Source organism: Vombatus ursinus, unplaced genomic scaffold (genome assembly GCF_900497805.2).
Source record: "Vombatus ursinus unplaced genomic scaffold, bare-nosed wombat genome assembly UNPS02014798.1, whole genome shotgun sequence".
In the NCBI taxonomy this organism is placed as follows: domain Eukaryota; kingdom Metazoa; phylum Chordata; class Mammalia; order Diprotodontia; family Vombatidae; genus Vombatus; species Vombatus ursinus.
Window position 1 is genome coordinate 70,909,646 of NW_020954576.1, and position 24,684 is coordinate 70,934,329.

The following is a 24,684-nucleotide window of genomic DNA, read 5'->3' on the forward strand; positions in this document are numbered from 1 at the left end:
GAGGTGTCCCTGTGCATAATTTGGTAACCATAGGACTATACCATTAGTCCAAGACCAGCCCAGCTGAAAACATACATTTCTGAGTTCTGATATTCTGTTTCCATCCTATTTTTCTATACTTATAGGCTTATATGAGCAGCAGTAATAGATAAAGTGGTTCTAGGTCCTCTTGGACACATGAATATATTATATCACAGTGTTCAGCTCATTTAATACAGTCAAGTTTCTCGGAATCAGTCATTTATATTCCATTTTCTTTCCAAGAAAGATGAGCTTCCTCCAAATTAATCTCTAAAAACTTGAGGTCAGAATTTATAATCAGCATAATAATAACTTCTAAAATGACAAGTGAGAAAAATCTGCTTTAGGGTGTAAAGATTAAAAAACAAACAAACAAAAGCTATTAGTCTACTACTTGATAAGATACATAAAAAAAGAATTGTGAATGACTACCACAAAGTGCTTTCTCAATATAAAATATTGTGCTTATGGATAATGACCCAATAGAAAGAATGTTTTCTCACAGGTAGAGAGGGGGTGGAGTTTGATGGGTTAGGAAATGGTTATTAATATTTAAAGGTGGTAGTTTGAATAATTGTAATTGACTCAGAAATGGAGAAAAATGAGAAATGGAGGTGAGTAGTCCTAAAACCTTTAACCCTGCTGTAAAACCATGGCACATTAGCTCCAAAAAACCTAAAGCGATAGTCCTTTTCCCATCAGAACCTTTTACTGTATACCTTGTCAGGCTAATGAAGTTATTGAAATTGAAAAATTACAAGGTCACTTCTGAATTCTAGAAGCAAGCCCTGTGTCTGAGACACTGCCGTTCTGTGGCTCACAGGGATTATGATTCCTGCACTAACAGGTGGTGTCAGGAATCAAAACTTAATCCTCCAGGGGCCGTCTTGGTGTTCGATTTCCCCTTTCACTGTAGGTGTAATCCTTGCCATTAGTTTAATGTTTCTCTGTGGGAAAGACACCAAGAGACAGGATCCTAGAGAATGCCCTGGGATTTCCAAGATTCCTGCAGGGAATTATTTATGACTGACAGAGGGTTTTTCTCTTGGGATTTACCATTAAGCATGCTGAGAACTTTAAGGTAGGAATGTTGTGTTGTGTTGTTTTGTTTCGTCTTCACTATGTACGTGTGTGTGTGTATGTTGTGTGTGTGTGCACACAGTGAAGGAAATATATCTACATATGTATGTGTGTATATGTATATATACATATACATGTGTTTATACATATGCATACACACATGTAACTGATTAGCAGAGATCTGTCTGTTTTACCATAAACTCTTTGTATTCTCCATGTCCTCCAACATAGCTGAACCTACAACCAGCAGAAATTACAATATATTCCCCAGGTCAACTTGAAGGTTGAATCAAGTTTGTTTCAAGCTCCTTGTTAAAGACTACTAAATGAATTACCAAGAATTTCTTGATGAATACGTTCTGCAACATAATGGCATAGCAAATTGATTTAGACAAGAATGAAATAGCTGAGGAAGGAAAAGTCATTCTGTGCTCAGCTATTCATCCAAGTATAGGATAGGGTTGCTACCTTTTGTCTGCATTTCCTTCACATTAGTGAAGACCCCATTTAGTTGCCATGGTAACTGCCAAGGTATCTAGGAGCAAAGGTGACTGTCTCGGTGTTCTAGAGGTTTCCTGGTGTTTTCTCTCAGGTGACCTTCCTTAACCAACCTACCCCTTTCCAATAATTTCATTTATCCAATCTCATTCTTTAGTTTCTATATGAAAAAGTCTCTTGTGGTGTTCCTCAAGTGGCTCATGCAGGTAGAACTGTAGTTTGTATTTTTGCACTTGAGGCAAGCTTCCCGTAATATCACTGGTCTAAGTACCTTGTTCAGTTGTGGGGGTGCACTAAAGAGAAAAGGACCTTAGGATATCATGTGATTGCTGGTAGAGAAGCTGGCCATGAATAATATGGCTCATGGAGAGTAAGGAACAAGTACGATGGATCCTTTCTAGTCAGAAAGGGTCTCACTCATGGTTGAGTGAGGTGATGGTGATGGTAAAGAATCCCATTCAGGAACCTCCAATATTGACGAATGAACCTTACTATTATTTAAATTTTGCTGCCCTTGGGCAAGGCACTAGATGCCTGGTCCTTACAGTAAGGTCTCAATGTACATGAAAACTGGAACTTAAAGTGTACAATGAGGCCTTTTCTAGGTCACAGGGGCAGGGGTAGGAGGTAAGCCAAGACTACAACTGTGTGTCTTATTTTGTGTTTCTTTGCCTCTGAATTTGTTTTATTATGAATCAGATTTTGTTCTGTTGCCCCATTATATTCTAAGCTATTTCTAAAATACCGTGTCATATATATTAGGCCTATACATTGTATGTAGATAGATTTCATACATAACAGACCCAATTATGTTGAATCAGGGGCATTAACTTTGCTTTTGAAAGTGATATCAAAATATTTTAAACTCTTTGATATAGGTATGGTATTTATGTGGATAATTTTTTACACTTTGTATACATGCACAAATAATGTGAAACTGCCAGTTTTTTCTGAAAAGGAAGAAGCTTAGTATCAAAAAAATTTAAGTTGTTTAAAACCTAACAAATACTCTAATGGAACTCTATTTTACTTTGCTGGCTTCATGGTGATAATGATCATGTCTAAGTCATCCTGTTTTCAAGAGTTAAGAAAGTTCTGTCAAGGCTTCAGAAATAGCCACCTTCTTATAACTTGTGTAAACTATATAAACTATAGCTTGATAAAATGAGCCACTTGCTATATTAAGAAAGACATGGTTGCTGGAAACCCTGAGGATATTCTAGTCCATGGATTCTCAACCTGCATTCTGTGAACTTAGAAATATTTTGATAACTATATTACAACATAATTGGCATCCTTTATAATCCTATGTATTTTTGTTTATGCATTTAAAAACTTTTTTTCCTGAGAAGGGTTTCACAAGCTTTATCAGACTAACAAAGTAATCTATAATACAAAAATGGTTAGTATCTCTTGTTCTAGGCCCATAGTTTAAATAAATATATGGAGATAAATGATTGAATATACAGGAAGAGAGAGAGAAAGAGAGAGAGAGAGAGAGAATGCATAAATAAATAGATGAATAGATAGAATAGAATAGGATAGGTAGACAGATTCGCCATGAAAAAAAAAGTATTTCATTTCAGAAAATCTAGAAATCTCCACAAAAAATCTCATCCAATGGTAACATGCTAGTGTACCATTCAAGAAGTATCCATCTTTTAGAGATCCAAGGGATTTGAGGCATCTGGTTAAGAAAGTATCCCTGTACTCTCTTATCTCCTATTTTTCTCCTCTCTTCACTCCAAAGATGGAAGTTAAAAAAAAATATAGCCAAGTAATAACAAAGTCTAAAACCACCTTTCCTTACCTGGCCAAGTAAAAAATTGCGCACATGGTGAGAAATCAGTTGAATGACTAACCATTATCGTCCTTTGGCCAAGTGAACATTTTAGAGATGATAATACTCTAGGTAGCATAGTTAGACGAAATGCCTAATGTTTGACACATTTTAATACTATCATATTATATAACTAAGCAAAATGATTCATGTGCCATCAATTGAACATATGCACTCTTTCCCATCTTCCGGTGCATTCTTAATTAAAACACGCTGGCAGCTCATTTAATTTATAAATGGATGACATGAATTTGCTCTATCTTTCTCAACTAGCTCTTTCAGACTCTAGTCACTCTAATAAATTTCACAGTCCATGGGAAGGCATTCTGATTCTGACATTAACTTATTATATGACCTTTGGCAAATCACTTGACCTATCGGAATCTTAATTTCCTCATTTATAAAATGAGGGGGTTGGATTCCATGGGCTGAAGGGGCCCTCTCCCAGTTCTATTAGTTCAGGAATTTCTATGAATCCTTGATTCTTCCTTGTTTCTAACATTTACATCCCATTGTCTAAGGGGAAGTTTAGGTTGAAAGCATATCAAGGGAGCTACTACTACATTTTCTTACTCTGTGAGCCCTGACACCACAGTACCAAAACAGCAGACATGTGATAAACATGGCTCTCAGCAAATCAAAGGATATTGCACTCTCAGAGTTGGAAAGGTCCTCAGAGGTCATTTGTTCCTATCCAAATGTAAGCAACATCCAGCTTCCCTTTGAGGATCTATAGTGACAGGGAAGTGAGTACTTCCTGAGACAATTTATATGACCTATAGATAGCTCTATTTATTTGGAAGGTTTTCCTCATATATTAAACTGGAATTTGCCAAGGGTACAGTTCTGGGTTTGCCTTCTTGGGCTAAGTAAAATAAGTAAAATCCTTCTTACACATGTCAGTCCTTCTAATATTTGGATATAGCCATCGTGTCTATTCGAAGGCTTGTGTGTATATTTATGTAATATGCACCTATAAAGCATGTGCTAAATATAATAAAGACATAAGTAGATATGTACACACATGTGCATATATGTATATATGTATGTGTGCACATATACACACATATCTATGTATATATTGGAAAGAGGTACCTTTCAAAGCTAAGGTTGGAGAAAAATTCATATCTAAACAAATGACAGAGGACTGCACAAAAGATAAAATAGATAATTTTGATTACATTAAATTTTAAAGTGTTTGAACAAACAAAATCAATGTAACTAGAATGAGAAGAAAACTGTCAGTGTAGAAAAATATTTGCATAAATTATTTCAATTAGGTATTTAACATATAAAGGAGCTATAATAGTCACAAATATATGACTAAGATCTATTGCTCGATAAATAAGTGCTCAAGGATATAAATAGTTTTCAAAAGAAGAAAAGCAAATTTATCAACAACCACATAAAAATGTTTCAAATTGCTATTAATGAGAAAAGGGCAAGTTGAAACAATTCTGAGATTTCACTTTATACCCATAAAATTGGCAGATGAAAAGAGTCAGTGTGGAGGGACTGTGAGAAGAAAGCAACTCTAATATACTGCCAATTAGATTGTGAATCAGTACAACTATTCTAGATTCATTCTGCCTATTTGGAATTTGGAGAAAAAAATTATTAAACTCTTCATTCATTTTGACCAAGCAATCTCACCACTGGCTATATATCCTAGGGAAGTCAAAAATAGAAAGAACAGTTCCATTTATAACAAAATATAGCAAGACCTTCATTGAGAACTGGGAAAAAAAGCAGGTTCCTATCAACTGAAGAATGGCTGAATACATTTTAGTACATGAAGGTAATAAAATATTATTCATTTCTACCCAAAGATAGTTAGAAATTTGGGAAAACTTGTATAAACTAATGGAGATAAAAGATAGTAGAACTAGCAGAACAATTTCAGTTGTTGTTGTTGAAATAAACACTAACTTTGTGTTAAATGTAATGGTTAAACTTGTTTCTGGAAGACAAATGTTGAAACATTTCCTCAGGAATTCTTGGGACAGAAGTGGACATATGACATACACTGTCAGACTCTGTCACTATGTTAGTTTGTTTCTCTTAACTGCTCTTCTTTGTAACAAGGGAGGATTCTGTTGCAGATAAATCAGATGAGGAAATAACTATGGTATTTTTAAAAGTCATAATTAAAACTTAAAAAAAATTAAATGTGGCGGGCAGAGTAGACTATAATACTACAGATGTAGTTTGATAAGGTTACAACTATAACCATTCTTGTTCTGTATGTGATATGTTCCTCTTAACGCCATGCAAGCTCAAATTAGTTTTTATTTTTGGTGGCTGTATCTGTCTATTGATTCACATGTAGCTTGATATCTATTAAAACCTTGAGATCTTTTTCAGACAGACCTTTGTCTCACCATGCCTCCCCAATCCTGTATATTTTTTTAATCCAAGTATAGAACCTTACATTTATTCTCATTAAATTTCATCTTATTAGTCAGCCCATTCTAGCCTGTCAAATCTTTTGTGATACTGATGCTGTCATACCACACATGAACTATCCCTACTCCCACCTTTCTGTCATCCATAAATCTGACAAACATTTCATCTATCTCTTCATATGAGTTACTGATAAAAATGCTGAATGGGGCAGAACCAAGCACAGATCCCTAGGACACTCCACTAGAGATATTGCTCCAATTTGACAACAGTCTATTAATTAATCCATGGGTCTGGACATGCAACCAGTTTTGATTCTGAGTGACACTATTATCATCCAACAACATCAACAATAACAATAATAATTATCCTTATTATTATTAGTTCCAAGCATTGCGCTAAGCACTTAACAAACATTATGTCATTTGATCCTCACAACAGCTCTGGGAGGTAAATGCTATTATTATCTCCATTTTACAATTGAAGAAACTGAGGCATACAGAGGTTTTTTTGACTTGCTGGGTCAAAAAGCTAGTTAAGTGTCTCAGACTGGATTAGAACTTTCATCTTCCTGACTTCAGGCCCAGTGTACTATTCACTGTGTAAACTAGCTGGGCATCTTTCCATCTTATTCACAAGCATATTGTGAGAGGCTGTGAATACTCCAATAAAATTCGTTATACTATGCTTATAGCACTCCCCTGCTCTACTAGTCAAGCATCACTGTTGAAAAAGGACATGAGGTTAGTTCTCCCCTAAACTTATGTTACCTTACAATGATTACCTCTTCCTTTTTTGAGTGTTCAAGTGTTCTCCCTACAATAGAAGAAGTATGTGTGTGTGCACGCATACGCACACACTCTTGCGTATGTTAGGAGATGATAGTTTGGGAAAGGGATAGGTGGGTTTGCTACATGGTGTGACATAAAGCCCCAGTTTTATTCATCTCTATGTATGAATGCTTTATCTTTGTGTGTGGACAGAAGTTCTGTGTTGGTATATCCTGAATGAATGAACCATATGATGGAGAAAATCAGAAAGAATGTAACTGAAGACTTTACCAGTTTATATGTTTCCTATGATGTGCCATACAATTCAGCAAGTGAATCCATACATTATTAAAACAGAATAGGAAGGATTTGGCAACTTCCTCAAAGCAGACTATTCAACTTTGTATGAAGATAGGTTATTTGACAGACAACCCTAGGGTAGCAGTCCTATGTTCCCTCCCTAACTCTCTTGAATTATAATAATGATCATGATAAACATAAATAATATTTACATCTACAAAGCACTTTCATGTGCATTAGCTCCCATAAGTCATCATCAAAAAAATATACAATTGTCTTTGGGACAGTCTTGACTTTTCTCTGCCAATGATAATGTAGAGACTTCTGTTCTTTGGTCTGACAAAATGATGCCCACATGTGCCTTGCACAGTAGTGAGTATTCAAATATTTGTCCCACAAATAAGAGTTTTTGGGAGAAGGGGAGAATTTTGTATTCTTTTATCAATCAACTAATCAAGAAGTATTAAATGCATCATATGTGCCAGGCACTGTTCTAAGTGCTGTAGATACAAAGACAGAAATAAGGTCCCTTCCTTCAATGAGCTCACATTCTGTTAGGGACAGAATACATTTATAAGGTAACTTAGAGGTAAAGGCATGAGAAGTGTATTTTAGATTTGAGGGGACAGTCCCCAACTTAGACAAAAAATTTTATTTTGGGGGGAAATGTTCTTTTCCAGATAGGAAAAAGGGTAAAGTTACAATACAGTTATGTTGAAGAATGAATTTGTTCTTTGGGCATTTTAGGAGCAAATAAATATTGTTTTGAAATTAGTACTTTTTCATTTCCTACTTTTTAAATTTCATCCATTCAGGAAAGCAGAAGTACCTTTCCAATATATTTCTTACCCATTTTCACACAATTTTGTTCAATGATAATATTTGTAAAAAAAAAATCATCTATTTCATTGGAAAAGCTAAAGTATATTTTGAATGGGTAATCCAGCCACTTAAAATTTAGAAGACTGAAAACTACATGTCAGAAGACAAGATATTTTTCCATCAATTTAAAAATTTTTCTTCTAGGTCATCCTACTGAAACAAAAGTTTATTTTTAAGATTGTATTATATACATCCAACTTAAACACAAACTAGTTATGTCACCTTGGGAAAAACACTTAAACTTTCCTGAAACTCAGTTTCCTCCTTTGTACAAACAGGAAGTCAGACTAGGTGATCTTTTAAGGGCTCTTCTTGCTCTGAAATGCTATGCTTACAACTAATCTATAGGAGTGGGCTTATTAAATAACAGTGGGGTCAATTTCTTGCTTGGTATGCATAGACAGTCCTTCCCTGCAAAAGTTTTTTGTTGTTGTTGTTGTTGTTGTTTGTTTGTTTGTTTCTTTTTTTTTTTTGGAAAACAGCTGCAAAAGAGAATTGAATAGTCATTACCAGTGGCTTCTCAGCTTTCTAACTGAAGTCTCCATTTTAGCTTTCTTTGATCCATGAGCACAATGATAGCAGATCAGTTAAATGATCCTGCCTCATGGACTACCACCTCTAAAGAATCATTACTGAGCATTTTTGACTGCCAGGACTAGGCACCATCACTGCTCTGAGGTGAATGACTGCACTGGGGAATATCTAACTTTGGCTCTAATTACATCTTCATATGATCCCTTGAGGATTTTGACACCTTTAAATTCAGGATGTAATTGAAGCTGAACTGAGGAGGATAAATAAGCATCTTCTTCCTTAGCTCTTGTGATCTTCCTGAGGTTTTAATTACAGCTGGAATATCTCAAAAGTGTTCTCAGGACACAAGAAAGTTTGTAACAGTTTCTATTTCTTAAAAAAGGAGAAAAACATGATTATGTGTTTGCATGTGTGGCATTGTGTACGTTTTTCACTAAAAAAAAGCTTAAAAATTGGCATATTCAAATGAAGAAAACTCCCACAAATTAAGCACTCTGGACTCTTCTCTGAAGCACTGGACTGGCCATGCATATTTGACTTTGTCCAGTGATTAGTGAAGTTAGTGATCCATAATGCTATGACATGACCATAGCAAAATTACGATGTATTAGGATACTTGTGGCTTATTTTTGTTCAACTAGTATTGCTTCTGAACTAAATAGAAACATATAAACTACTGGGACCTCAAAATTCCACCTAAAAACTACAAAGTCTTTCCATCTATTGACAAATTGAATCTCTACTATAACAGAGGAAGCATTGTCAATACCAAGTTCAGGTTTCTGCTGACTGTTGCTTTAGAAATAATGTTTTTAGTACTAGGCTACCTCCTGTCCTTAACCCTACATGTTTAAGGTATTCATATACAACTATTCTACCCCATACCCTTAATTCAGAGGTTGTGTTTGCATGTACTATTGAATCAACCATCTTCATTGAATTGATTGGCAATTTCAATCAGTTAATTAAAACTCGTGGTCGCATAGATTTTTTTAAACAAATATGATTATTTGTTTTACTGAAATGATCAAATTATTTTTAGCATTTCATTATTATGAGCCATAGGCTCAGGGAAATGGGTTGAAAAACAATAATAATTATGAACTCCAGCATAGATGAAACTAATTCGTGTGAATTTATAATGCCTTAAGAAACCTATAATTTTATTGGCATCAATCAAATAATGCCATTGATCTTATGTTGGAACTAGTGAGTAATTGAATATGAGCCATCAAAATGAAAAGACATTTAGAGAGTGACTTTCTTTTTCTCCTCTTTAAAAAACATTAGTGATAAACTTGATATTAAACATTAATAAAAACTTAGACTTTTGTTGAAACTATTTCTATGTAAATAAATGAATTTCAGCACATAAAACATCAATCACTTCTAAGTCTCTCCATCAGGGTTCTTCATCCAGTCACAATTGCTTTTCCTCTTACATGGCCCTAATTAGATTGTACTTTGTTCTCTTTTTTTTACACATTGCATTAGTTCATAAAGTTCTTTCCATATTTTTATATTCTCCATATCTATTGATGTTAATTTCATTCCATTTTATTAATGTACCATAATTTATTCAATCACTCCCCTTTTGTTGGACTGCTATAAAAAGCTTTAAACAGATATCCCTTGGAGGGGATTAAAAAAAAAAAACTTTCAAGATACATTCCCAAGAATGTAATTGTTGGGTAAAAAGATTTGATTATTTGTAGGACAATTACTATGTATTACCAGATTGCTCCTCAAAAAATATTCAACAAATTTGTACTCCCAAGAATAATGCATTAATGTACCCATTTATCTCTACATCTCTGCTGGCACTGTTTCATTGTTTTTAATTGTTACTTTTCTAGCAAGGTAGTACCTAAAATTTACCTTAATTTGTATTTCTTTGATTATTATTGAGGCTAAGTAGTTTTTTCATGTAATTTACTAGTGATTTCTTTTTCTTTTGAAAACTTTTCATATCCTTGATCATTTATCTTTTGTGGACTAGAATAGAAAATCACTTTCTTCGATTTAGTTCTCCATTGGAAAAATCATAGAATATGAAACAAGTAGAGATCAAAGTGAAGGATCTGGTTTTTCATTAATTTAGTTCATTTTTACTATGGACAAGATACTGATCTATATCTCAGATGAGATAGTCTCTGTGTCCTTATAAGTATCATGAAATCACAGAATCTCATAATTAGATGGGAATCTCTAGCCTGATACAAAACTGAACTTGGATTGGCTCTGTAACACTTCTGAGGAGGGGTTATTCAGTTTCCATTTCAATACTTCTAGTGAAAGGGAACTTACTACTTGCTGACACAATATAATTATTCTATTGTATAAGATCAAGCAGTAAAAGGCTAATCTCCCTTCAGCATCAAAACCATTTAAATATTTGAAGACAGAAATTATGTCTTCCCTTATCCCCATCACATCACTGCCACTGTTTTTTTTTTCCTTGAGCCTAAATGTCTACATTTTTTTCTATCAAATTCCTATGGTGTGATTTATTGGGTCCTCACCATCTTAGTACCTTCCTTCTTTTCATGCTCCAGAGTTTCAATATCCTATGTAAAAAAAAATGTAGTATCTAGAATGGACTATAGTATGCGACATGTGATCTAACCAAAGTATAGAACAGTGGAACTATCTGTAATACTGTGATAAGCACAGATGGGTATCCTCTCCAAGATACTATAGATTAAACTCAATTGCAAATGATTAAAATACATGGCTAACACTGCAGGACACATCTTCATACCCAAATATCTTCTTTAATGTACTGTATCTGGGCCTTGGAATCACGCAACCCAACTATGGAGATACTGAGACAACATAGAAAGGCCATTAACCCTAGCTCTTGAGCTCCTCTCCTGAAGTTCAATGGCCAGGAGGGAAATAAAATGATTATTGGAGGAAGTGGGAAAAGTTACTGGACCCCCTAAAACCAAACAACTGCAAGTTAACAAGAGTTACCTGGTCACATATTTCTATACTCTCCCTCATACTATGAAACTCACAAATTGAATCAATCTGACAGTTTTATTTCATTATGTATTGAACTAACACCTTGCTTAAATATTTCCTCCTCCCTGATTCAATCACAAGCAGAGCCTCTGGAATACATCTGCAGTGGGTGGTTCAAGCTTTGATCCTCTTTCTTTAGATAAGAATACAAATGCTATTCTTCCATTGAAGGCCATTCTTCTACCTCTTCTTCCAAGGAAAAGGCTTTTGGCTTTCTTAGTGTTACTGGGAAACATTTCTGACTAATACAGAAACATATACATCCTCCACTTATCACCATGACTTATCCTCAGGAATACATATTTTCCATACCATTACAAAATGATAGTGCCCTTTCTGTTGCTTACAAGAGAGTATCTCATATACTTTAAGCCTACATGAATAGAGGCCAGTTATTCACTAGTTTGCGGTGGATCTGGAGAATTTATAGGTTTAAGGTAATGAATTTTCCAAGATCTGAATTATACCATTGTTCATGGCAACCAATCAATCAACAAGCATTGATTAACCATGTACTCTTTGCTAGGCAGTCTGCATGACAGAGTTACCTCCCAATTTACCAGACTCTCATTTATACTATTCAAGAGCCTGGAAGCAAATGTGTGCAAGTAAATGCATATGGTTTAACTGGATCTAGTTCCCTGTCTCTGGTCAGGATAAGGAGCATCTACTCAGAGTTTGCTAAGTAAGGTCTGAAGTCATGGGTTGAGATTGAGCAAGTTAAGAGTGTGGTTTGAAGAATGATGATTACAGAAGCATTTTTGAAGAGCCTCTAGTGTATGTGATAGGGGATCAGTAAGAGATCAATATAACTAAGATTTTACAAGGATACAGTACATTATCTACAGTGGGTGAGTCATATTTTTTAAATTTAATTAATTTAATACAGGTATCATTGGATGGGAGAACAATCTACACTTTATTACATCATATTACATTTTTTAAGAAATCACAAATATTGGAACCTGTCAGTCAACAAGCATTTATTAAGTGCTTAATCTATACAATGCACTATGCTATGCACTGGTTATATAAAGAGAGGCAAAAATATAGACATTACTCTCAAGAAGCACAAATTCAAATGGCGGAGATAACACATAACAACTATGTATTTATAAGATACGTATATGCATATATATGCATGTATGTGTATATATACATGTAAATATATATACATACACACATACATATATATGGCATTTTTAGAGGGAAGTCACTAACAACAAGGGTAAGGCAGAGTAAGGGAAGGCTTCCTGAAGAAGGTGAGATTTGAGTTAAATTTTGAAGGAATTCAGAGAAGTCAATAGAGGTGAGAAGATAAAGTATTTCAGAAATGGATAGCCAGTGAATGGAACAAAATTGGGATAAAGTATGTAGTATGCAAGAGACAGCAAGCAAGAAAGTATTCAATCATAAGATACAATGGGAATAAAATATAAGAAAACTACAAAGACAGGAACAGGCAAGTTTATGAAGGACTTGTAATGGAACTTCAACAGATACTACATGCCTACTTTATGTGAAGTATTGTGCTTGGAACTGGGGGAGATAAAGGGATTAAATGAGGCATTCTCAATCTAGATGGAATTTACAAAGTGAGGGGAAAAGAGGGAAGGATGAACTGGAGAGGACGAAGTTTACAAATTCAGCTCTACATATATTCTTTTATCTAAATAAAGCAACTCTCTCTCTCGGTATCTCAGTGTATGAGTGGTGTGTATCATTATAGGCATAATGAGATATATGTATAGATATATTTATATATCTATACAGATATATATACACATTCATAATTGCATATATATAGAATTGTTAAAGGAGGATGTTAGCTTATTACATATAACCTAAAGATCCAAACCTATGGAATTTTCAGGATTAAGTGTATTTAGTATTTTTTTAGTTCCAGTATAAAATTTCAACCCAGTAATATTAGACATTGCAAATATTCTGAAAAAAGAAAAAAGTCTTGGAGTTTTAGTGAACCACAAATTCAACATGAGTTAGCAATATGATACAGCAACTGAAAATTCTAATGTGATCTTAGGCTAAATTAAAAATCACAGGATCTAGGACAAGAGTGTTGATCATGCTGGAAACTGCATCATTTCTGGTCTGGTCAAAATACTTCTGAAGTATTGTGCCCAGTTCTGTGCAACACATTTAAGGAATGATATTGATAAGCAATTACCTGATGAGAGCAACCAGGACGGTGAAGGACCTTAAGACCATACTATATGAAAATGAATTGAAGGAGCTAGAAGTTTTAGTTTAGAGAAGACATGGGAAGTCATTGAGAATTATCTTCAAGTATTTGAAGGTTATTCACATGGAAGTGGTATTAGACTGGTTCTGCCCAGCCTCAAAGGACAGAACTAGGAACAGATTTTAGCTCAATTAATAGAGAAACTTTTTAACCATAAGAGCTATCCCAAAATGGATTAGTCTCCCTCCAGAAGTGGTGAATTCCTTGTCAATAGAAATCTCTAAGTAAAAGATGGGTGATCATTTATCCTACCATAGCAAAAATCCTTATTTAGGCAGGGGTTGGACAAGAAGGAGTTTGCAATTCCTGCTAAAGCTGAAATTCTATAGTACTGCAAAAATAAACTATGGAAGAAATATAGAATAACTGTGCTCAATTTTACAGTGTAGCATGAGGAGATTCATAGCACTAGGAAAATTACTGTGGTCCTGAATTTAGGGGTAAATAATAATAAAAATAGAAACTTATAGGCTTAAAAGTATTACAAAGTACCTTAAGTGTGGCAAATGAAAGTGACTTAAAATTGGTGGTAATACCTAGAAGGCAAAGATTTCTGCTGTAACGCAGTTCCTACCATACTGCTAGAATTCCCTCCTTATTTTAACATTTTTCTCACTATCAGGTTTTATTGGGAGATTTTTTTGAAGTGGGACCATATGGACTATATCTCTGATTTTGTAATGGAGGTCAGTTGACTATATAGTCAATTTAAAAAAAAAACTTCTTTTTCAGCCTTTCGTGATACCCTCAAAAGGAAGGCAGCAGCAATGGATAGAGCAGTAAGCCTGGAAAAAGAGGAACTGCGTTCATATCTGACTTCAGGCACTTACTAGCTGTGTGACCCTGGGCAAGGCATTTGATCTCTTTTTGTCTCAGTTTCCTTAACCGTAAAATGAGGATGACAGCACTTACTTGAAGGGTTGTGGTGAGGATCAAATGAGATAATATTTCCAAAAGTGCTTAGTATAGTTTTTGGCATATAGTAGATACTATATGACTGCTTATTCCATTCTATATCATCATCATCATCATCATCATCATTTACCATTATTATAATTATTTGCTGGACCCTGCTATTTTATTGGTATAGGATATGAAAATTTTAATGACTTGCCCAGGATCATACAACCACTATGTGTCAGAACCCAGATATTCCTCTAATTCTCTATCCATTATGCCACACATAGTATTATTAATATAACATCCATACAAAATATTACGAGACTCATTTCAAAAATTGCCAGTATAAAGGCAAAAACATTAACAATGTCAAGATTTGGACTGTGTGTCCACATATGTTACATGGAATAAATGAGGAAAGAAAGGACCATATCCAGTCAAATCAGTTACAGTATCATCAATGGTAAAACCCACAAAAGGAACCATATCTGCCAAAAGAAATATAAAAAGATAAATAATATTACCATATGTCTCAAAGAAGTAAGCAGCGTGAACATGCCCTGGAATGTAATCCAATGGCACACATCCATGCACCTTGTTGAACTAGAGTGCTAGACTACATAAGTAATGGAGAAAAAAAATCCACGGGCTCAATGACAGACAAACATTTCAGAGTTAAGACGGCATGTACATTTAGTCTGAGATTGGAAATCACATGCAGTTTGTTTTGCAGGAAGCCCAGCAACTAAACTGGCCATGCTCTGTCCTCACCTTGGTTTGCACCTCCGCTTCCTTCCTCCCAAATTTGGTCTCTCATTGAACTTGGAAATGAATCTGCCTTTCCTCTCTAGATAGACTGAAATATTTCTTAACTGAGCTTCCTGGTTTCATTTGGGGATTGTAATGAAACCTTTGTGACAGCTGGACATCACTAGCCCATACTTCCTGTTCAGATTTCAGACAAACCCACAAATCCCTTCGAATCATGACTTTGGTTTGGTTTCAAAATATTTTTTTTCTTTCTTTCTTAAACAAATAAAAACTCCATGTAAACACAAAACAAACCTACAGATATTAAAATTTCTAACCATACTGATAGACCTAGATAGAACACTAATGAAAGCATGTACGATGAAGATGAAGAAAAAAAAAGTAGTATTATTCTAAGAAAATCTTTTCTATCCTTAACTCATTATATCATAGTCAAAGAATGAAGTCAAAATATTAATAAGATAGTCAATACTAAAGACTAAAACTAATTTATATTTGAAGTCCCTGATTTGCTGTATAAAATCCACTGAAAATATAATTGGCCAGTAATGATGCTGATCTTATTGAAATCTGCTCACCTGTGTTTGCATTATTTTTTAAAACTTTTATTTTTCTAATGTGATAAAATAAAAATATAAAGATTTTGACAAGAACTTTTTTGCATGTAAGATTTGGAATTTTGATTAGAACATGTGTTTTTAGCAAGACTGCTAACACTGAGGTGCTAACCCCCAACCACTTGTTCACCCCCAAAATAGCCTTCAGGATGACATTTAATAAACCTCATTTTGGGGAAAAAATTTAATTTCCCAAATAAATTTCTTTTGTCTCAATTTCCAGTAGGCATCACAATAGCCCTGCATTCAAAGCAACCCCTTTATTAATTCTCTTCTAAGATCCATGCAAAATCAGGCTCTCTCCTTTAACTGAGCTTAAGAAATATTCCTGGCATTGTCAATATCAAAATAAATAGAAGTTTCTTTCCTGAAAACTAACATGGAACTGAGCCAACTATAAAAGTGATGTTGTCGCAACTTATTTCAACAAAGAAAAGTTCTGAAATTAAAAACATGTTTCTTCTGTCATGTGTCATACAAGGCAGAAATGGAAGAAAAGGAAATCTTAGTATGTTCTTAATTTAGATTCCTCTCCTTTACTATAAACATAACTTTCTCCAACAATGACACACACATAAAGATGTTGTGCTACTCTGAGTATTGAAAAATACTTTTTTTTTCAGAACTGATTCCCACCATTTGAATGTTGCTTGAAAAAAATGAAGTTTAGAGGTATGCATAAACTAGTGATGATGGGAGGTGGATCTTGTATTTACACACGTGTTTCTTGAATGTGGATTTCAACAAAGCACATTTCTCTTAAAAGAATAATGTTGCATGAATTAGTGCCAGTGTCCAGTTTGCATACAATTTCACCAGATCCTAATTGTCAAACTATTTAGTTACAAATATTAGCAACTTGTAAAAAATGTATGTTAAAAACCTCCACTTTTAGCTTACTATAATAAAAGCAATAGATGGACTTTAAAATTTTTGCTTATACATGTTGCTCACCAAGTAAAAGAAGTAGACACAGACTAAGTTAATGTTCAGCCTGTGACTAACTATGCATAATTTAAATTATGGAAACTACTGACACCCCCTGCCCTGAAATATAGGTGCATGTAAAGATGGAGGGGTTTTTTTTGAGGTTTCTAATCACCTTTGTCAATAAGTGGCATAGGCTCAAGTCACAGACATCTATGAAGCTTGTTCTAGTCTACAGGATGAATTACATTTATGACTTCTCCATTGCTTTCCCCTGGAAAAAAATAATTCTCTTCCTTGTGATTAGCTCATCTCTAAAATGGAGATGAAATAGTGCTTGCTGCCCTTCTTGTCTGCCTCATTGGCGCACTCATTGGGTAAGTAGATACGTTAAATCTTCTACCTTGTTATTTATTTTTTCTTTTATTTATTCATGTCAGTCCAATCTCTACTCAAGTTACATGATTTGTATCATACTAATGGTAAAACAGATTTTAGTTATAAAGTTTACCAATGCCCAGACATAAATTTCTTTGGTTCTAGGGATGTGGTTATCTTCAAGGATTAATGAATCACCTATAAAAAAATCTTGAAAGAACACAGGATTAATTTAACCACATACAATAGAGTGAGCAATAGGAGACTTCAGTTACCTGGAGATCCACTCTTGCTCTCTTGTTACCAAAAGCACATCAGTTAAAAATTATTTCACTTGATTTAAGGATAATTGCATTCTTCAATAAAAGTAGAGGAAGCAGATTCTGGATCTGATTCTCACCAACAAACAGAAAGAAGTGCTGGAAATCACGGAAACCTTATGGGAAAGTGACCTTTCTTAGAATTTGGCCCCAGAGGAGAAGAAAGTCAAACATAGTTTGACATGCATAGTAGATTTTAGGAGAGAAGATTTCAAAGGGTTCAGAGAAAGGATAAATAGGCATGATCCCCTAAGCAAAAGTTCTATAGGAAAAGTCAACCCAAGAAGGATAGGAAGCTCTCAAGATGAAATTCTAAAAACATGAAAACAAGCAACGTTGAAGAAGCAAAGGGACTAATCCTTTAGCCTTCTCATTTAACAGACGAGGAAGCTGAGAATCACATGAGAATCAGTTGGAGAAAGTTGGAGTATGTACTCTGTTGAAAGGAAAACTTAGGAGACATAAATTGTTCAAATTATTTAAGGGCTGTCACATGGAAGAGGGTTTAGAATTGCTTGATTGGCCCCAGAGGCCAGAACTGGGAGAAAGGAAGTAGAGACTAGATTGGCCAAAGCCTTATCCTCACATTGCTGTTATATATTTATGTAGATCAGTATGACTCAAGAACTTGGTGAGCAGAATACTTGAAAATAGACACTCTTTTCCTCTCCTCACATAAATCAATAGATGACATACCTCTATAAGAGGAGAGTCCACTCTCCTTTCAGTGAAGAGACTTATGCCGGGGGCAAGATACATGCCAAAGCTAAGGGTCAAAAAATGGAATATATGTCCCAGAAAAATAACATGTAGTAGACACATTAATTGTTGTTCTATTCACACTTTTGTTTTTGAAGTTATATTTGTTTTAAATATTCTAACAATTAGATTTATAAGTAACTTTAAACAAATGCAGATATCTTTGAATTTTCAAAGCTTTACATTTCACATCAGGAATCTTGGGTCAATCAACATATTAGTGTGCTGACATCTCTAATCAAGATATAATGTTTTACTTAAAACAAGTGATTAAATAACAAAGGAAGTTTACATAAACAAGAACCCGATTTATTAAATTGTTAACTGTTGCTATGATCATTAGCTTCTGTTAAGGCTCTAGCTGTAACATATATGTAACACATTACTTGGTCAGTCTAGAAATTTTTTTGTCTAGCTATAATATTATACATATCTAAATGTTTAACTGAAGCTTAAAATATGTAGATTCATAAGTTTTTAAATTGCTAATAACTCATTGATAGACAATTTTTGTTGTAGAGCAGGCTTATGTAAAACATAGATTGGGTAGGGCAGGAATAACTTCATAAGCACTTCCTGAAAATGAATTTATTAAAAGAACAAATGTTTTCCAAATAAAACATTAATTGATGTTGTCATTTGAGATACATACTAAGCATATAATAAATTATTTGACCAGAAACATCATATACGTCTCAATTATGACTGGGGTCATTATTACACAAGTGAATTACTTCTTCATTCACCAAGGCTTGACTCTGAATAGATATTTTTAAGAAACATTTTCCTGAAAATCAAATTCATTTATAAATTATGAAGATGTAATACTTCTGAGTATTCAAAAGAATATGATATAGAATCTGAAGGCAACCCTCCCCCCCAGAAAAAAGAACCATGGAGACATATAATGGTAGCCTTAGCTATTATTACTCTTCTATCTTTTTTAAAAATTTCCATTACTGTATTTCCCTTGGCTATACAAAAAAAAAGTAAGGTAGAGTATGCAGAGTTTTTTTTTTAATTATTGTTTTTAGTTTAAAAATGCTGTTATTGTAAATTTATAATCAACCACTTATATTTTAATATACCAAAAAGAGCAGGAAAGAGGATAACATAAGAAATTGTGAACTTCTGTTTAGAACATGTATATATAAATATAAGTGGCATTTAAATATAATATGTACATGGGTATATAATACATAAAATATATGATATTTGCAAGTAAAAAAAAATCTACAAATATATAGTTCAAATAAGAGCTAGACTGTAAAATAAGTTGGAGCAATGAGACCTTGGGAAAAATTCTCGATTAGGAAACATTTTTACCTTTTGCTTACCCAGCCTCCTAATTTTGAAACTTGCTTTCTTTTGTAGCAATCCTTTTTCTCCTTCATTACCTTTCAGCAGCCCAATCCTTTCCCATTGTCTCTACCAAAACTTATTCTCAAGATAGGGTCTAGAGTTCATTCACACTAAAGTATAAATAACTGATAAGCCTCATAGTCCCCTTCCCCAGTACATTTATATTATAACAAAGCTCAAAATCTAAAATTAAAGAAAAAAGTTCCCACCTAGGGCTAGAGGGGATGGGGAGGCAAGATTCCATGAAATTATTCCAGGTAGGTGGCAGCCAATTTTCTTTACCCATCAGTCCAAATGGATTTTAGGCACATGGAGATAAGAAAACTAGAATGGAAAAGCTCTCTCATTCAGCAAGAATTTGACTCTCATGAGTGTGGAATAATAGTTTTAGAAACAGATCTCAGAGGTCTTCTAGTACAACCTTGACCCAAAGAACACTCCACAATCTCTGCCCCATCCCTTAAAATTTGCTTTAAAATAATTATTCTCTAACACAGAACCCACGTATTAACAACAACAACAACAACAAAAACCCAAAAACAATTAGGTAGAATTTCCAAAATAAGAAGGCCTTAATTATAACTTACTATGACAAAGAAAAAGACTGTCATGCTTTGAGACAAGCTTTAAGAAGAATTCTGTCTCCATCTCTACATAATATGAGTATGAAGATTACTACATAGTGACAAAGCGAAATCATTTCTAGAGGATAAAGTTACTTGCTCACTAATGACTGCCATATGCCAAGACCTAGATTGCTATTAATACTTGTAAAGCTCCCTGGTCTTGGAAGTCCATTGCTAGCAAAAGGACAGGTTAATTTTTATTTCTCTGCCAGACTCAAGCAGGCTCTTCTAGATACTTAGAACTTTCAAACAGAAATGAAAGCTCCCACTCCACCCCACCTCCCACATGGAGAATTAGTACAACCTTAGGGATCATCCATATTGGAGTATTACTTATCAGGAGTTGGGATTGTATACCCTGTACTATTGGTTCCATTTTAGTTCTTAGAAAAACCTACAAATAGAAGATCATGGCCTGTACAAATTTATCCCAGATAAGAAGGTTACTCTTTGGAAGGAAAAGGCCTGATTTCCAATTAAAGATATTTGAGACAAGGTGTTATTTTGTTTGTATTTTCCCCACATAGGCCTAGAGATATTCACAACAACAATTAAAGTACCTGTCACAATACCCTTTAAAACAGAAAGAACAAATAAAACAATATGCGCTCACTCTGATTTCCTCAGAAGAAGGGTTCCCATTTAATGTCTGCGGACTGCTTCGGGGTTTGTGATAATGGTACAGTGGAGTTTGCACTAAAAATTATTTATTTTTATTACCATGAACAGTAAGTAATTTTAAAGAATATTATGAGTAGTAAACTCAATTACCCTAGTGGTTCACAGTGCATTTTTGTTGCTGTAAGAAAGGGAATTCAAGGAACAAAAAATATTAGGAACCACTGCTTTAGGGAATACTGATTTAGGATTAGTCAGATTACCAAGTGCATGCTTCTGTCGTTCCTTTCAGAGAGCTGAAAGGGTATTTATCTCACTACAAGGTGACTCAAAGAATGAAGTTCAGAAGTTTTAGTTTCAGTTCCCTAGACTATCTCTATTTAAGACGCCTTTGACAAGGCAACTTCTGGTCCTAAAATACATAATTGAGATTTCACATAAAGGTAGTAAGACCTAACTTTTTTCCCCCTGAAAACAAATGACATAAGTAGAAGAAAGGAGAAAGAGTAGGGTACAAAGACAAATTACTTTACATGAACAATTAGAGGGGAGTTATTAGATATACTATAAAATATTTTAAAGATATTCCTGGTACAATCCCAATCTACTCTGGAATCTGTATATTTGGGTAATTGTGTATGTGCTTTTATGTGTTTTCCTGCACTGAATTATATATCATGATGTTAAATTTAGAATAGGTTGATCGTCAAGGGCATGGAAAAGTGCAAGCTACCTGTTTAGACAGATTTAGAACATGGTGCATAGGGGATAGAATGCAACGCTTGGAGTCAGAAAGACCTGGGTTCAAATACTACACTTGACACTTACAAACTATGTGACCCTGGACATTTAATATTTTTGTGCTGCAGACAATGGAATAAGGTTGGCTCTGTAGTCTGAGGATCTGAGTTTGAATCCTGCATTTGATACCGACTACTTGAATGACCTTGAACAAATATTTTAACTTATCTGGGCCTCAGTTCCCTCATCTGTAAAATCAAAGGGATTGAATGGGTAGCCTCTATGGTACCTGCTAGCTCTAAATCCATAATCTTAAGAGCCTAAAGATTATATGATTCACATTAGTGAAGGGAGTTTCTGATACTGGCAAAAATAACAGGCCTTTCACATATTCATGGATGACCAAATGTCAAAATAACTTATTTTTTTGCAATGTAAAAAAATTCTATTTCATATTTTGACCACCAAGATGGAAAAGGTTATTGTAGATGCCATTCCAAATCTCCTCAACCCCTAAATGCTGACCTGATCTTATGTTACCTCTTTTTTTGTGGTGACGCAATTGGGGTTAAGTGACTTGCCTAGGGTCACACAGCCAGTAAGTGTCAAGTATCTGGTCTGAGGCCAGATTTGAACTCAGGTCCTCCTGACTCCAGAGATGGTGCTCTATCCACTGCACCACCTAGCTGTTCCTATCTCTTTTCTCTAGTAGTGCTACATGCACAGTTATCACTCATAGGTCATAGAAGGCCCCATACTACATGCAGAAAGATTATGAGAAAATTATCTAGTTCCCCAAAATATGTATAATGGTTGGTTCAGGCCTACTGTAGTTTACATGCACTTTATACTTTAAAAAAAAATTTTATACACATCACCATAGTATCATCATTGCTAGCAATTATGTAGCACTTTAAATTTTATAAGTTACTTATAAATATTATCTCATTTTATTTTACAATAACCCAAGGCTGTAAAGTGCTATTATTCTTTTCACTTTACAGAAGAGGAAACTGAGAGAGACAGAGGTGAAGTGACTTGTGCAAGGAAACACAGCTGGTAAATGTCTGCAGTTAGATTTGAACCTATGTGTCCTTGACTCCAGGTCCAGTGCTCTATTAGCCAATAAGCCACTTGACTACCATTCATAGTCTCTACAATGAATCTATGAAATTAGTAGGGTGACTATTAACTTTTCCGGTCTATGGACAGGGAAACCTGAGGTCAAGAACTCAAGTGATTTGCCCAAGGTTACATAAGTAGTTACCATCACAGGGAGGTTGAGAAGCCATGCCTTCTGATCCTGCCAATCTTTCAGATAATGGGGCCTCCACAGATCCCATGTATCTCTTTCAGATGAGAATTTAAAAACTATGCTGAGGGGCAGCTAGGTGGTGCAGTGGATAGAGCACCAACCTTGGAGTCAGGAGGACCTGCGTTCAAATCTGGCCTCAGACACTTGACACTTACTAGTTGCATGACCCTGGGAAAGCCACTTAACCCTGATTGCCTCACCAAAAAGCAAAAAAAAAAAACCAAAAAAAAAACAAAACCCTATGCTGATTCTATTGGTACTGGAGGGGAAATAATATAGTGTCCTTCACTGACTCTTACAAAAAATGACATGGAATATAGTTACACTTCAAACCAATAGGCGAGAAAGAGAAATATGAATTGCATGTTGCATACAAGTGTCTTCCATAAAATAAATTCGAAGAGGACAGCTAGGTGGCACAGTGGATAGAGCACTGACCCTAGAGTCAGGAGAACCTGAGTTCAAATCCAGCCTCAGACACTTGACACTTACTAGCTGTGTGACCCTAGGCAAGTCACTTAACTCCAATTGCCTCACTAAATAAATAAATACATAGGAAGAATTTATGTCCACAAAAAGTCTACACACCATCAGTAACAAGTTAAGCCTTACTAACTCATTTCCATTTTGACAGGTTTGTAGGTCAGGGTAATACGGCTAAGATATTTTATCTAGATTTTAGCAAACCTGAAAAATATGCAGAGATGTGAGCTAGACAAAAGTATAAATAGCTACATGTGAAATTTGTGGTTGAACTAAATGAATAATCAGTAATAATTCACTGTACCCTTGAAAGGACATTTCTAGAAGAGTGCTCTAGGAATCTGTGTTTGGCCCTTTGCTGTTAGATAATTTTATTAATGGCTTGCATAAAGGAATAGACAGCATCCTTATAAAACCTGTAGATCACACACTGAAGAATAGGACTCAGTATTCAAAAAATACATTGACAAGCTAGAGTGTTTGGATGAATTAATAAGATAAAATTTAATAGAATAGTAGAAAGTCTTATATTGTGTCCAAAAAATCATCTTAACAAGTTAAATATGAGGAAGACAGAGTTAGACATCATGTCATCTAAAAAAGACAATGAGTATAAACAGTTACATTTATATTTTAAAGTTTATATAGTGCTTTGCATAGCCATTTGATCCAACAACTCTTTGTGAGACAGTTGGTATTCTCTCCATTTTACAGATAAGGAAAGTGAAGCTTGCGAGAGAGGTTAAGTGGCTTACTAGGATCACACAATTAGCTAGTATCTGAGGCAGGATTTGAACTCAAGTCTTCCTGACTTCAACAGCAGCACGCTATCTCCTTTGTCAGAGTTATAGTGCACTGCAAACTCAGGATGAATTAACTACATAATGATGGCAGCCTGAAAACACTGATGTGATCTCATGCTATGTTAAAATTACTCAGTCAGTATTTATTAAACACCTCCTGATTACTGGGAATTCAGATAAAAATGAAAAACTACTGATTTTTGAGAAGTTTATGGATTAATGAAGGGAGACAGCATAAACTATATAGAAAAATACTTTAGGAGGAAGGCTCTGGGAGCTGAGTCAGTCAGGAAAAGCTTTATGGAGAAGATGGTGTTTTAGCTAAGACTTGAAAGATATGAAGGGATTCTAAGAGGTAAAGGTTAGGTAGAAATATATTCTAAGCAAAGAAGAAAGCAGTGGAGGATGGAAATGGAGTGCCATGTGTGAGGAATAGCAAAAAGACC

At 34.7% G+C, this 24,684-nt stretch overlaps 1 protein-coding gene across 3 annotated transcripts in view; it reads right to left on the minus strand.

Annotated features, from left to right (window-relative positions):
* The window catches only part of LOC114049823 (gremlin-2), a 132,123-nt gene that overhangs the window by 78,259 nt on the left and 29,180 nt on the right, over positions 1 to 24,684 (minus strand). Inside the window, exon 1 of one of the 3 annotated variants that reach the window (XM_027871241.1) lies at positions 15,290 to 15,308. The exons of 1 other annotated variant lie outside the window; for it this stretch is intronic. The gene's annotated coding sequence lies outside the window, so the exon portion shown is untranslated. Of the gene's footprint in view, positions 1 to 15,042; positions 15,086 to 15,289; positions 15,309 to 24,684 lie in introns of those variants that run through there. One more of the 3 variants, XM_027871240.1, reaches the window with a different exon arrangement.